General features: G+C 24.6%; 1 long non-coding RNA gene across 1 annotated transcript; it reads right to left on the reverse strand.

Annotated features, from left to right (window-relative positions):
- Positions 1-935: 935 nt before the first annotated feature.
- LOC103849555 lies at positions 936-4,623 on the reverse strand. Its single transcript, XR_629471.3, has 2 exons — positions 1,269-4,623; positions 936-1,165 (listed from the first exon to the last, which is right to left on the reverse strand). It is a non-coding gene; the product is annotated as an uncharacterized LOC103849555 (long non-coding RNA).
- Between the last annotated feature and the right edge of the window lie 7,575 nt (positions 4,624-12,198).

A 12,198-nucleotide genomic window follows, 5' to 3' on the forward strand; every position in this document is an offset into this window, starting at 1 on the left:
TGTAGAGAGGCTTGGAAAACATATTGGCTGTCTTTTGAGCCACATCATCAAGACTTGGAATCTTGTTTTCATTCTTTTGAGAACTGAAGTTTCTGTTTTGAAATATGACCGCATGCATTTTCGTGTTTTTTTAATCTCTTATGATTCATGCATTTTCGTGTTTTTTTAATCTCTTATGATTCATTTAATGAATGTTATTGTTCATTTTGTAGGCTATTACATTTTGGGAGCACCTACTAAAAATTCTACCTAATACATAAATTAAGTTTCTTAACCTTTTTGAATGAATCTTAATTTATTTTGTTTTCTTCTTTCATTTTCATGTTAAAGAGTTCTCAATTGCTCTTTATGTTTTAGCTGTCAAAATAAGTTCTAAAGAAACTTAGTCTTTTTACGCCTAATAAAGAAAATTATTCCCTTTCATGATAATAGCTAGTACATTTATTTTTCACAAATTTAATTTCATTGTTATACTGTTTTATGCCACAAAAAAGAATCTTGGATAAAAACAAATACAAAAAATGAACCACTTCAATTACGTTTCTAAATATAAAACTAGGTAAGATGAGGTTAAATTGATATTTTGATTAAAATTGGATGTAATGGAGGAGAAATAAGAACATTACCGGTGACGGTGGCCAAACATGCCTATTTAGGTTACCACTGTGCATTGATGCCACTATACAATATAGGCTAAAACACTATCCACCATCGCACACCCAATTAATTAAATCATTATTTATGTCTTAATATTTGTTTTTTCTTAAACTTAAATTTTAGTTACGAAATTAACTGAAAATAGTAGATGTAAATTCAGATGTGTCCAAATTTTTGAAGAGAAAGATCGGTGATACGATATCTTTCTTATTCACAAGGTGAGATCTGATAAAGGTACGGTTTCTGAGTTTTGAAAAAGACGATCAAAAGTGTAAAAGAAGAGAAAAAAATTGCTTGCATATTATCAAGGCGACGATATTTATTATTAAGAATGTTTCAAAACATTTAGACATGCAATAATGTTAGTTATGGAGTTTAGGAATGCAACAACACATATCAGGTTGATTCCAACCAACGCATTCGCCTGCCAGATATCCTCTTTTTTTGCAGTCGACCTTACAGTTGTAAAACTCACATGGTCCAAGACATTTCATTGCTTCTACTTTTTCTACATTTCATTCAAAAAGAAAAGAACTATGATAACAGAATATTAATATTTTCACAATTTGTTATTAGAAAAGACAAAACGTGCAGTTTATAAACGGACCAACCTGGAACCAAGAGAACGTTGAAGATTGAAGAAATTACGAGAAAGCTCATGAATCCAATCGTGTAATTCATGTTTAAAGTATTGTCAATGTATCACTTTTGCCTATGTCTCGAAATCTATTTTATAGTTGTGTCTAAGGATATGTTGTTTTGAGATATCTTTAATCATACTATACAAATTCAAAACAGAAATTGATTTGACTCTGAATATATTCAAAGTCAAAGCAGAAATTGTATTAACTTCCATTGACTAGCACATTCCAAATATATTGTTGCCAATAGATATGTTTTTGTGTGTTTCTTTGACATATTACCAAATTGAAAATGTATTAATATTCACTGACTAATACATTTCAGTTACTTTACTGCCAAATGTCAATCTAAGGAGATTTTGATTTGATCAATCATTTAATACATACAATACGTACTTAAAGCTTGCCATGATAAAATCATACTTATTCTGTTTTCAATAATTGTCATTTTGATATTTTTTGTAACACAAAGAATGTCACTTTAGAATTCATATACAATTTATATCAATTTTAACATTAATATTCACTCCAAAATGTTTGATCTTATAAAGATGTTTATTTATCTCAAATATTATTGGTTAAATAAATGTATTTATCAAAAATATAAGATTTTTAATTATTTTTTCTTAATTTTTAGGAAAAATTTAAAATAACATTTTTGTAAGACATGAAGTATAAAACCTACTTGTAACAAAACCTCTTGTTCTTTAGTGCACTTCAACCATAATAATCTACAATATTAAAAGAAAAGAACGATGAGCACCATTATTATTGCTAATAAAAAAGCGCATGTGATTTTGTTTTTGAACATGAATTACAAATATCTAACCACTTTCTTGCCATTGCTTCGAATAAATATCATGTTTACTTACAAACTAGGTGTTTTGTCCGCATGTGCGGGCATAATCGTTTTATTAATAATTATTAATATATATAATATAATTTAAAAATCATGATAATTTATAATTACATATCAAATACTCCACAAAATAAAGTACAGTAAGAATGTGAACTTTTGGTCTCCTTAATCTACTTTGTATTTTTGAACCAGAAACATATATTAAATTACCAAAAAAAATACTAAAATACACACAATCCAAGTAAGAACAAAATAAATAAAAATTAAATAAAAACTAAAGTTCGATGATAATTTAGAAGAAAACTTAAAAAAACAAAATTTGAGATAATGATAATATTTCATTGGTTTACTTGATCAATATATACATTGACTTATCTTAATATTCCATAAGTTTACTTTTAATAAAAGAAGCAATAGATATGATAGTTTTATTATTAAAGTTAATTTATGGTTAATTACATAATGATAAATCTAATTATTCATTAAGAATATATCTACTTTAGCCGTTTTAGAAACTAAACCATTAAGCACATGTTCATAACATGATTACATAGGCAACTCTCTAAACTTAATATCAAAGTATATTTTATTATAGATTAAACAGTAATAAAACATGCACGTAAAATAACTATTGGAAAAAATCAGAATACCTAATTCATAATTCAAAAACTCCATATAACAAAACCGATTTTCTCCTAGTATTTCAAACTCAAAATAAGAACTGGTCTTAACTTGTTTAAAATAATTATAATTGTAATTCCAATTAGAAATTTTGAAATTGTTATGTTATTTAAATTAATAAATTAGTGATTTAAGCTAAATCCTAGTAAGAATGTTGGGAAAGTTAAAATAATTATAATCATAATTCCAATTAGAAAATTTGAAATATTTTATTATTTAAATTAATAAATTAATTAAAATCGAAATATTTATATTATCTAAATTAATAAATTGATAATTTAATCTAAAAACTACTAAGAATATGAAAAATAAGCAAAATTAGCAAAAATAATGGAGAATGCGACAAATCAGCAAAATCACTTCATAAATAATAGTATAGATATCTACATCTTCCTTCATAAAAGGTAAGCAAAAAACTGTGGAACAATTATTGTACATTTTACATTAGCCTTGACTTTAAGTGGCATTAACATTCCGTTGTTAGAACAATTTAAGATCTGTTTGGACTTCGATTATATGTGTTTCAGAAAATAAAAAAAAACAACCAAAAATTTAGTTAAGTGAATTATATGTGTACTATAATAAAGAAGAAAGTTAGTTAAGTGAATCAGTTACAAAACTAAAAAAGTATAATAAAACAACCAGAGTACGGTTAGTTTGAGAAATTCTATCTAATTTTGTTTTTGAACTTGTTCTTTAGAATTAATTTTTAAAAAGTTACATTTGTTCTTTCGTTCTCAACTGGATGTTTTTGTAACTAGATCTAATTTTTACACTTGGTACAAGTTAGTTTTTAGAATATAATGATCAATTGATTCATGATCTAACTCATGTGGATCTTCTTTTACTTCTGGCTATTTTTTAGTGATGAGAGTGTACTATTTGTAGACCATATATTTCTTAGTTTAAGTAGTATATAAAATTAATTAAATTTAATTTTTTAAAACTATAGTGATGTCTATGTACCATGAAAGAGAGTTTAGCATACAATAATATAAACGTATAATATGGTTAGAAATTTTTAAACAACATTAAAGAGTGTAAACTTTATTATATAGAGTATTTACCGAAAAACTCAGTTTTGTAGGGGTTAATCTTCATATTTTTAAACAAAATTCAATAAATTTGACAATTTTTTTATTGCATAGTTGCATCCTTAACAGACATATAATGATGGTCAAAGAAGTTTGAAATGTATGTTGCGTCCGTTTCTCAAGAGAATATATATTTTATAGTGTTTAGTCCACTAATTTAAGTAGTATATAAAATTTATTAAATTACATTTTTTATAGCTATAGTGATGTCTATGTACCATGAAAGAGAGTTTAGCATACATTAATAAAAATGTATAATGTGGTTAGAAATTTTTAAACAACATTAAAGAGTGTAAACTTCATTTTATAGAACAATTACCGAAAAACTCAATTTTGTAGGGGTTAACCTTCAGATTTTTAAATAAATTCAAAAAATTTGACAATATTTTTCTATTGCGTAGTTTCATCCTTAACAGACATATGATGATGGTTAAAGAAGTTTGAAATGTATGTTGTGTCAGTTTCTCTAGAGAATATATATTTTATAGTCTTTAGTCCACTGATTTAAGTAGTATATAAAATTTATTAAACTAATTTTTTAATCTATAGTGATGTCTATGTAGCATGAAAAAGAGTTTAGCATACATTAATATAATTGTACAATGTGGTTAGAAATTTTGAAACAACATTAAAGAGTGTAAACTTCATTAGATAGAGCATTGACCGAAAAACTCAATTTTGTTAACCTTCAGATTTTGAAAACAATTCAAAAAAATTGACAATCTTTTTTTTGTTGCATCCTTAACAGAGATATGATGATGGTCAAAGAGGTTTGAAATGTATGTTGTGTCCGTTTCTCTAGAGAATATATATTTTACTGTGTTTAGTCCACTGATTTAAAAAAGTATATAAAACTTATTAAATTAAATTTTTAAAAACTATAGTGATGTCTATGTACCATGAAAGAGAGTTTAGCATACATTAAGACACATTTATAATGTGGTTAGAAATTTTGAAACAACATTAAAGAGTGTAAACTTCATTATATAGAGCATTTATCAAAAAACTCAATTTTGTAGGAGTTAACCTTCAGATTTTCATAAAAATATCAAAATAATTTGACAATCTTTTTTTATTACATAGTTGCATCCTTAACAGATATATGGTCAAAGAGGTTTGAAACATATGTTGTGTCTGTTTCTCTATAGAATATATATTTTATAATGTTTAGTCCACTGATTTAAGTAGTATGTAAAATTTATTAAATTAAAATTTTAAATTCTATTGTGATGTCTTTGTACCATGAAATAGAGTTTAGCATACATTAAGACTCATTTATAATATGGTTAGAAATTTTTAAACAACATTAAAGAGTGTTAACTTCATTATATAGAGCATTTACCCAAAAAAAAATTCAATTTTGTAGGGGTTAACCTTCAGATTTTGAAAAAAATTCAAACATTTTGACAATCTTTTTTATTGCATAGTTGCATCCTTAACAGACATATGATGATGGTCAAAGAGGTTTGAAATGTATGTTGTGTCCGTTTCTCTAGAAAATATATATTTTATAGTGTTTAATCCACTAATTTAAAAAAGTATATAAAATTTATTAAATTAAATTTTTAAAAACTATAGTGATGTCTATGTAAATGAAAGAGAGTTTAGCATATATTAAGACACATTTATAATTTGGTTAGAAATTTTGAAACAACATTAAAGAGTGTAAACTTCATTACATAGAGCATTTATCAAAAAACTCAATTTTGTAGGGGTTAACCTTCAGATTTTCATAAAAAATTTAAAAAATTTGACAATTTTTTTTATTGCATATTTTCATCCTTAACAGATATATGATGATGGTCAAAGTGGTTTGAAACATATGTTGTGTCTGTTTCTCTAGAGAGTATATATTTAATAGTGTTTAGTCCACTGATTTAAGTAGTATGTAAAATTTATTAAATTAAAATTTTAAAATCTATAGTGCCGTCTTTGTACCATGAAAGAGAGTTCAGCATACATTAAGACTCATTTATAATTTGGTTAGAAATTTTTAAACAACATTAAAGAGTGTAAAATTCATTATATAGAGCCTTTATCGAAAAATTCAATTTTGTAGGGGTTAGTTAACCTTCAGATTTTGAAAAAAAATTCAAAAAAATTGATAATCTTTTTTATTGCATAGTTGCATCCTTAACAGACATATGATTATGGTCAAAGTTGTTTGAAATGTATGATGTGTCCATTTTTCTAGAGAATATATATTTTATAGTGTTATTATATAGTATATAAAATTTATGAAATTAAAATTTTAAAATCTATAGTGATGTCTATGTACCATGAAAGAGAGTTTAGCATACATTAAGACCTATTTATAATGTGGTTAGAAATTTTTAAACAACACTAAAGAGTGTAAACTTCATTATATAGAGCATTTACCAAAAAACTCAATTTTGTAGGGGTTAACCTTTAGATTTTGAAATAATTCAAAATAATTTGACAATATTTTTTTATTGCATAGTTGCATCTTTAACATACATATAATGCTGGTCAAAGACGTTTGAAATGTATGTTGTGTCCGTGTCTCTAGAGAACATATATTTTATAGTGTTTAGTCCAGTGATTTAAGTAGTATGTAAAATTTATAAAATTAATTTTTTTAAAACTATAGTGATGTGTATGTACCATGAAAGAGATTTTAACATAAATTAATATAGTTGTATAATGTGGTTAGAAATTTTGAAACAACATTAAAGAGTGTAAACTTCATTATATAGAGCATTTATCGAAAAACTCAATTTTGTAAGGGTTAACCTTCATATTTTCATAAAAAATTCAAAAAATTTGATAATCTTTTTTTATTGCATAGTTGCATCCTTAACAGATATATGATGATGGTCAAAGAGCTTAGAAACGTATGTTGTGTTTGTTTCTCTATAGAATATATATTTTATAGGTTTTAGTCCACTGATTTAAGTAGTATGTAAAATTTATTAAATAAAATTTTAAATCAATAGTGATGTCTTTGTACCATGAAAGAGAGTTTATCATACATCAAAACCCATTTATAATGTGGTTAGGAATTTTTAAACAACATTAAAGAGTGTAAACTTCATTATAAAGAGCATTTATCGAAAAATTCAATTTTGTAGGGGTTAACCTTCAGATTTTGAAAAAAATTCAAAAATTTTGATAATTTTTTTTATTGCATAGTTGCATCCTTAACAGACATATGATTATGGTCAAAGTTGTTTCAAATGTATGTTGTGTCCGTTTTTTCTTGAGAATATATATTTTATAGTGTTTAGTCCACTGATTTTGAAAAGTATATAAAATTTATTATATTAAATTTTTAAAAACTATATTGATGTCTATGTACCATGAAAGAGAGTTTAGCATACATTAAGACACATTTATAACGTGGTTAGAAATTTTGAAACAACATTAAAGAGTGTAAACTTTATTATATAGAGCATTTATCGAAAAACTCAATTTTGTAGGGGTTAACCTTCAGATTTATAAAAAAATTCAAAAAATTTGACAATCTTTTTTTATTGCATAGTTGCATACTTAACAGATATATGATGATGGTCAAAGATGTTTGAAACGTATGTTGTCTTTATTTCTCTAGAGAATATATATTTTATAGTGTTTAGTCCACTAATTTAAGTAGTATGTAAAATTTATTAAATTAAAATTTTAAATCTATAATGATGTCTTTGTACCATGAAAGAGAGTTTTGCATACATTAAGACTCATTTATAATATGGTTAGAAATTTTTAAACAACATTAAAGAGTGTTAACTTCATTATATAGAGCATTTACCCAAAAAAAAATTCAATTTTGTAGGGGTTAACCTTCAGATTTTGAAAAAAATTCAAACATTTTGACAATCTTTTTTATTGCATAGTTGCATCCTTAACAGACATATGATGATGGTCAAAGAGGTTTGAAATGTATGTTGTGTCCGTTTCTCTAGAAAATATATATTTTATAGTGTTTAATCCACTAATTTAAAAAAGTATATAAAATTTATTAAATTAAATTTTTAAAAACTATAGTGATGTCTATGTAAATGAAAGAGAGTTTAGCATATATTAAGACACATTTATAATTTGGTTAGAAATTTTGAAACAACATTAAAGAGTGTAAACTTCATTACATAGAGCATTTATCAAAAAACTCAATTTTGTAAGGGTTAACCTTCAGATTTTCATAAAAAATTTAAAAAATTTGACAATTTTTTTTATTGCATATTTTCATCCTTAACAGATATATGATGATGGTCAAAGTGGTTTGAAACATATGTTGTGTCTGTTTCTCTAGAGAGTATATATTTAATAGTGTTTAGTCCACTGATTTAAGTAGTATGTAAAATTTATTAAATTAAAATTTTAAAATCTATAGTGACGTCTTTGTACCATGAAAGAGAGTTCAGCATACATTAAGACTCATTTATAATTTGGTTAGAAATTTTTAAACAACATTAAAGAGTGTAAAATTCATTATATAGAGCCTTTATCGAAAAATTCAATTTTTTAGGGGTTAGTTAACCTTCAGATTTTGAAAAAAAATTCAAAAAAATTGATAATCTTTTTTATTGCATAGTTGCATCCTTAACAGACATATGATTATGGTCAAAGTTGTTTGAAATGTATGATGTGTCCATTTTTCTAGAGAATATATATTTTATAGTGTTATTATATAGTATATAAAATTTATGAAATTAAAATTTTAAAATCTATAGTGATGTCTATGTACCATGAAAGAGAGTTTAGCATACATTAAGACCTATTTATAATGTGGTTAGAAATTTTTAAACAACACTAAAGAGTGTAAACTTCATTATATAGAGCATTTACCAAAAAACTCAATTTTGTAGGGGTTAACCTTTAGATTTTGAAATAATTCAAAATAATTTGACAATATTTTTTTATTGCATAGTTGCATCTTTAACATACATATAATGCTGGTCAAAGACGTTTGAAATGTATGTTGTGTCCGTTTCTCTAGAGAACATATATTTTATAGTGTTTAGTCCAGTGATTTAAGTAGTATGTAAAATTTATAAAATTAATTTTTTTAAAACTATAGTGATGTGTATGTACCATGAAAGAGATTTTAACATAAATTAATATAGTTGTATAATGTGGTTAGAAATTTTGAAACAACATTAAAGAGTGTAAACTTCATTATATAGAGCATTTATCGAAAAACTCAATTTTGTAAGGGTTAACCTTCATATTTTCATAAAAAATTCAAAAAATTTGATAATCTTTTTTTATTGCATAGTTGCATCCTTAACAGATATATGATGATGGTCAAAGAGCTTAGAAACGTATGTTGTGTTTGTTTCTCTATAGAATATATATTTTATAGGTTTTAGTCCACTGATTTAAGTAGTATGTAAAATTTATTAAATAAAATTTTAAATCAATAGTGATGTCTTTGTACCATGAAAGAGAGTTTAGCATACATCAAAACCCATTTATAATGTGGTTAGGAATTTTTAAACAACATTAAAGAGTGTAAACTTCATTATAAAGAGCATTTATCGAAAAATTCAATTTTGTAGGGGTTAACCTTCAGATTTTGAAAAAAATTCAAAAATTTTGATAATTTTTTTTATTGCATAGTTGCATCCTTAACAGACATATGATTATGGTCAAAGTTGTTTCAAATGTATGTTGTGTCCGTTTTTTCTTGAGAATATATATTTTATAGTGTTTAGTCCACTGATTTTGAAAAGTATATAAAATTTATTATATTAAATTTTTAAAAACTATATTGATGTCTATGTACCATGAAAGAGAGTTTAGCATACATTAAGACACATTTATAACGTGGTTAGAAATTTTGAAACAACATTAAAGAGTGTAAACTTTATTATATAGAGCATTTATCAAAAAACTCAATTTTGTAGGGGTTAACCTTCAGATTTTCATAAAAAATTTAAAAAATTTGACAATTTTTTTTATTGCATATTTTCATCCTTAACAGATATATGATGATGGTCAAAGTGGTTTGAAACATATGTTGTGTCTGTTTCTCTAGAGAGTATATATTTAATAGTGTTTAGTCCACTGATTTAAGTAGTATATAAAATTTATTAAATTAAAATTTTAAAATCTATAGTGACGTCTTTGTACCATGAAAGAGAGTTCAGCATACATTAAGACTCATTTATAATTTGGTTAGAAATTTTTAAACAACATTAAAGAGTGTAAAATTCATTATATAGAGCCTTTATCGAAAAATTCAATTTTTTAGGGGTTAGTTAACCTTCAGATTTTGAAAAAAAAATTCAAAAAAATTGATAATCTTTTTTATTGCATAGTTGCATCCTTAACAGACATATGATTATGGTCAAAGTTGTTTGAAATGTATGATGTGTCCATTTTTCTAGAGAATATATATTTTATAGTGTTATTATATAGTATATAAAATTTATGAAATTAAAATTTTAAAATCTATAGTGATGTCTATGTACCATGAAAGAGAGTTTAGCATACATTAAGACCTATTTATAATGTGTTTAGAAATTTTTAAACAACACTAAAGAGTGTAAACTTCATTATATAGAGCATTTACCAAAAAACTCAATTTTGTAGGGGTTAACCTTTAGATTTTGAAATAATTCAAAATAATTTGACAATATTTTTTTATTGCATAGTTGCATCTTTAACATACATATAATGCTGGTCAAAGACGTTTGAAATGTATGTTGTGTCCGTTTCTCTAGAGAACATATATTTTATAGTGTTTAGTCCAGTGATTTAAGTAGTATGTAAAATTTATAAAATTAATTTTTTTAAAACTATAGTGATGTGTATGTACCATGAAAGAGATTTTAACATAAATTAATATAGTTGTATAATGTGGTTAGAAATTTTGAAACAACATTAAAGAGTGTAAACTTCATTATATAGAGCATTTATCGAAAAACTCAATTTTGTAAGGGTTAACCTTCATATTTTCATAAAAAATTCAAAAAATTTGATAATTTTTTTTTTTTGCATAGTTGCATCCTTAACAGATATATGATGATGGTCAAAGAGCTTAGAAACGTATGTTGTGTTTGTTTCTCTATAGAATATATATTTTATAGTTTTTAGTCCACTGATTTAAGTAGTATGTAAAATTTATTAAATAAAATTTTAAATCAATGGTGATGTCTTTGTACCATGAAAGAGAGTTTAGCATACATCAAAACCCATTTATAATGTGGTTAGGAATTTTTAAACAACATTAAAGAGTGTAAACTTCATTATAAAGAGCATTTATCGAAAAATTCAATTTTGTAGGGGTTAACCTTCAGATTTTGAAAAAAATTCAAACATTTTGACAATCTTTTTTATTGCATAGTTGCATCCTTAACAGACATATGATGATGGTCAAAGAGGTTTGAAATGTATGTTGTGTCCGTTTCTCTAGAAAATATATATTTTATAGTGTTTAATCCACTGATTTAAAAAAGTATATAAAATTTATTAAATTAAATTTTTAAAAACTATAGTGATGTCTATGTAAATGAAAGAGAGTTTAGCATATATTAAGACACATTTATAATTTGGTTAGAAATTTTGAAACAACATTAAAGAGTGTAAACTTCATTACATAGAGCATTTATCAAAAAACTTAATTTTGTAGGGGTTAACCTTCAGATTTTCATAAAAAATTTAAAACATTTGACAATTTTTTTATTGCATATTTTCATCCTTAACAGATATATGATGATGGTCAAAGTGGTTTGAAACATATGTTGTGTCTGTTTCTCTAGAGAGTATATATTTAATAGTGTTTAGTCCACTGATTTAAGTAGTATGTAAAATTTATTAAATTAAAATTTTAAAATCTATAGTGACGTCTTTGTACCATGAAAGAGAGTTCAGCATACATTAAGACTCATTTATAATTTGGTTAGAAATTTTTAAACAACATTAAAGAGTGTAAAATTCATTATATAGAGCCTTTATCGAAAAATTCAATTTTGTAGGGGTTAGTTAACCTTCAGATTTTGAAAAAAAATTCAAAAAAATTGATAATCTTTTTTATTGCATAGTTGCATCCTTAACAGACATATGATTATGGTCAAAGTTGTTTGAAATGTATGATGTGTCCATTTTTCTAGAGAATATATATTTTATAGTGTTATTATATAGTATATAAAATTTATGAAATTAAAATTTTAAAATCTATAGTGATGTCTATGTACCATGAAAGAGAGTTTAGCATACATTAAGACCTATTTATAATGTGGTTAGAAATTTTTAAACAACACTAAAGAGTGTAAACTTCATTATATAGAGCATTTACCAAAAAACT

This window comes from Brassica rapa, chromosome A01, assembly GCF_000309985.2.
Source record: "Brassica rapa cultivar Chiifu-401-42 chromosome A01, CAAS_Brap_v3.01, whole genome shotgun sequence".
Taxonomy (NCBI): domain Eukaryota; kingdom Viridiplantae; phylum Streptophyta; class Magnoliopsida; order Brassicales; family Brassicaceae; genus Brassica; species Brassica rapa.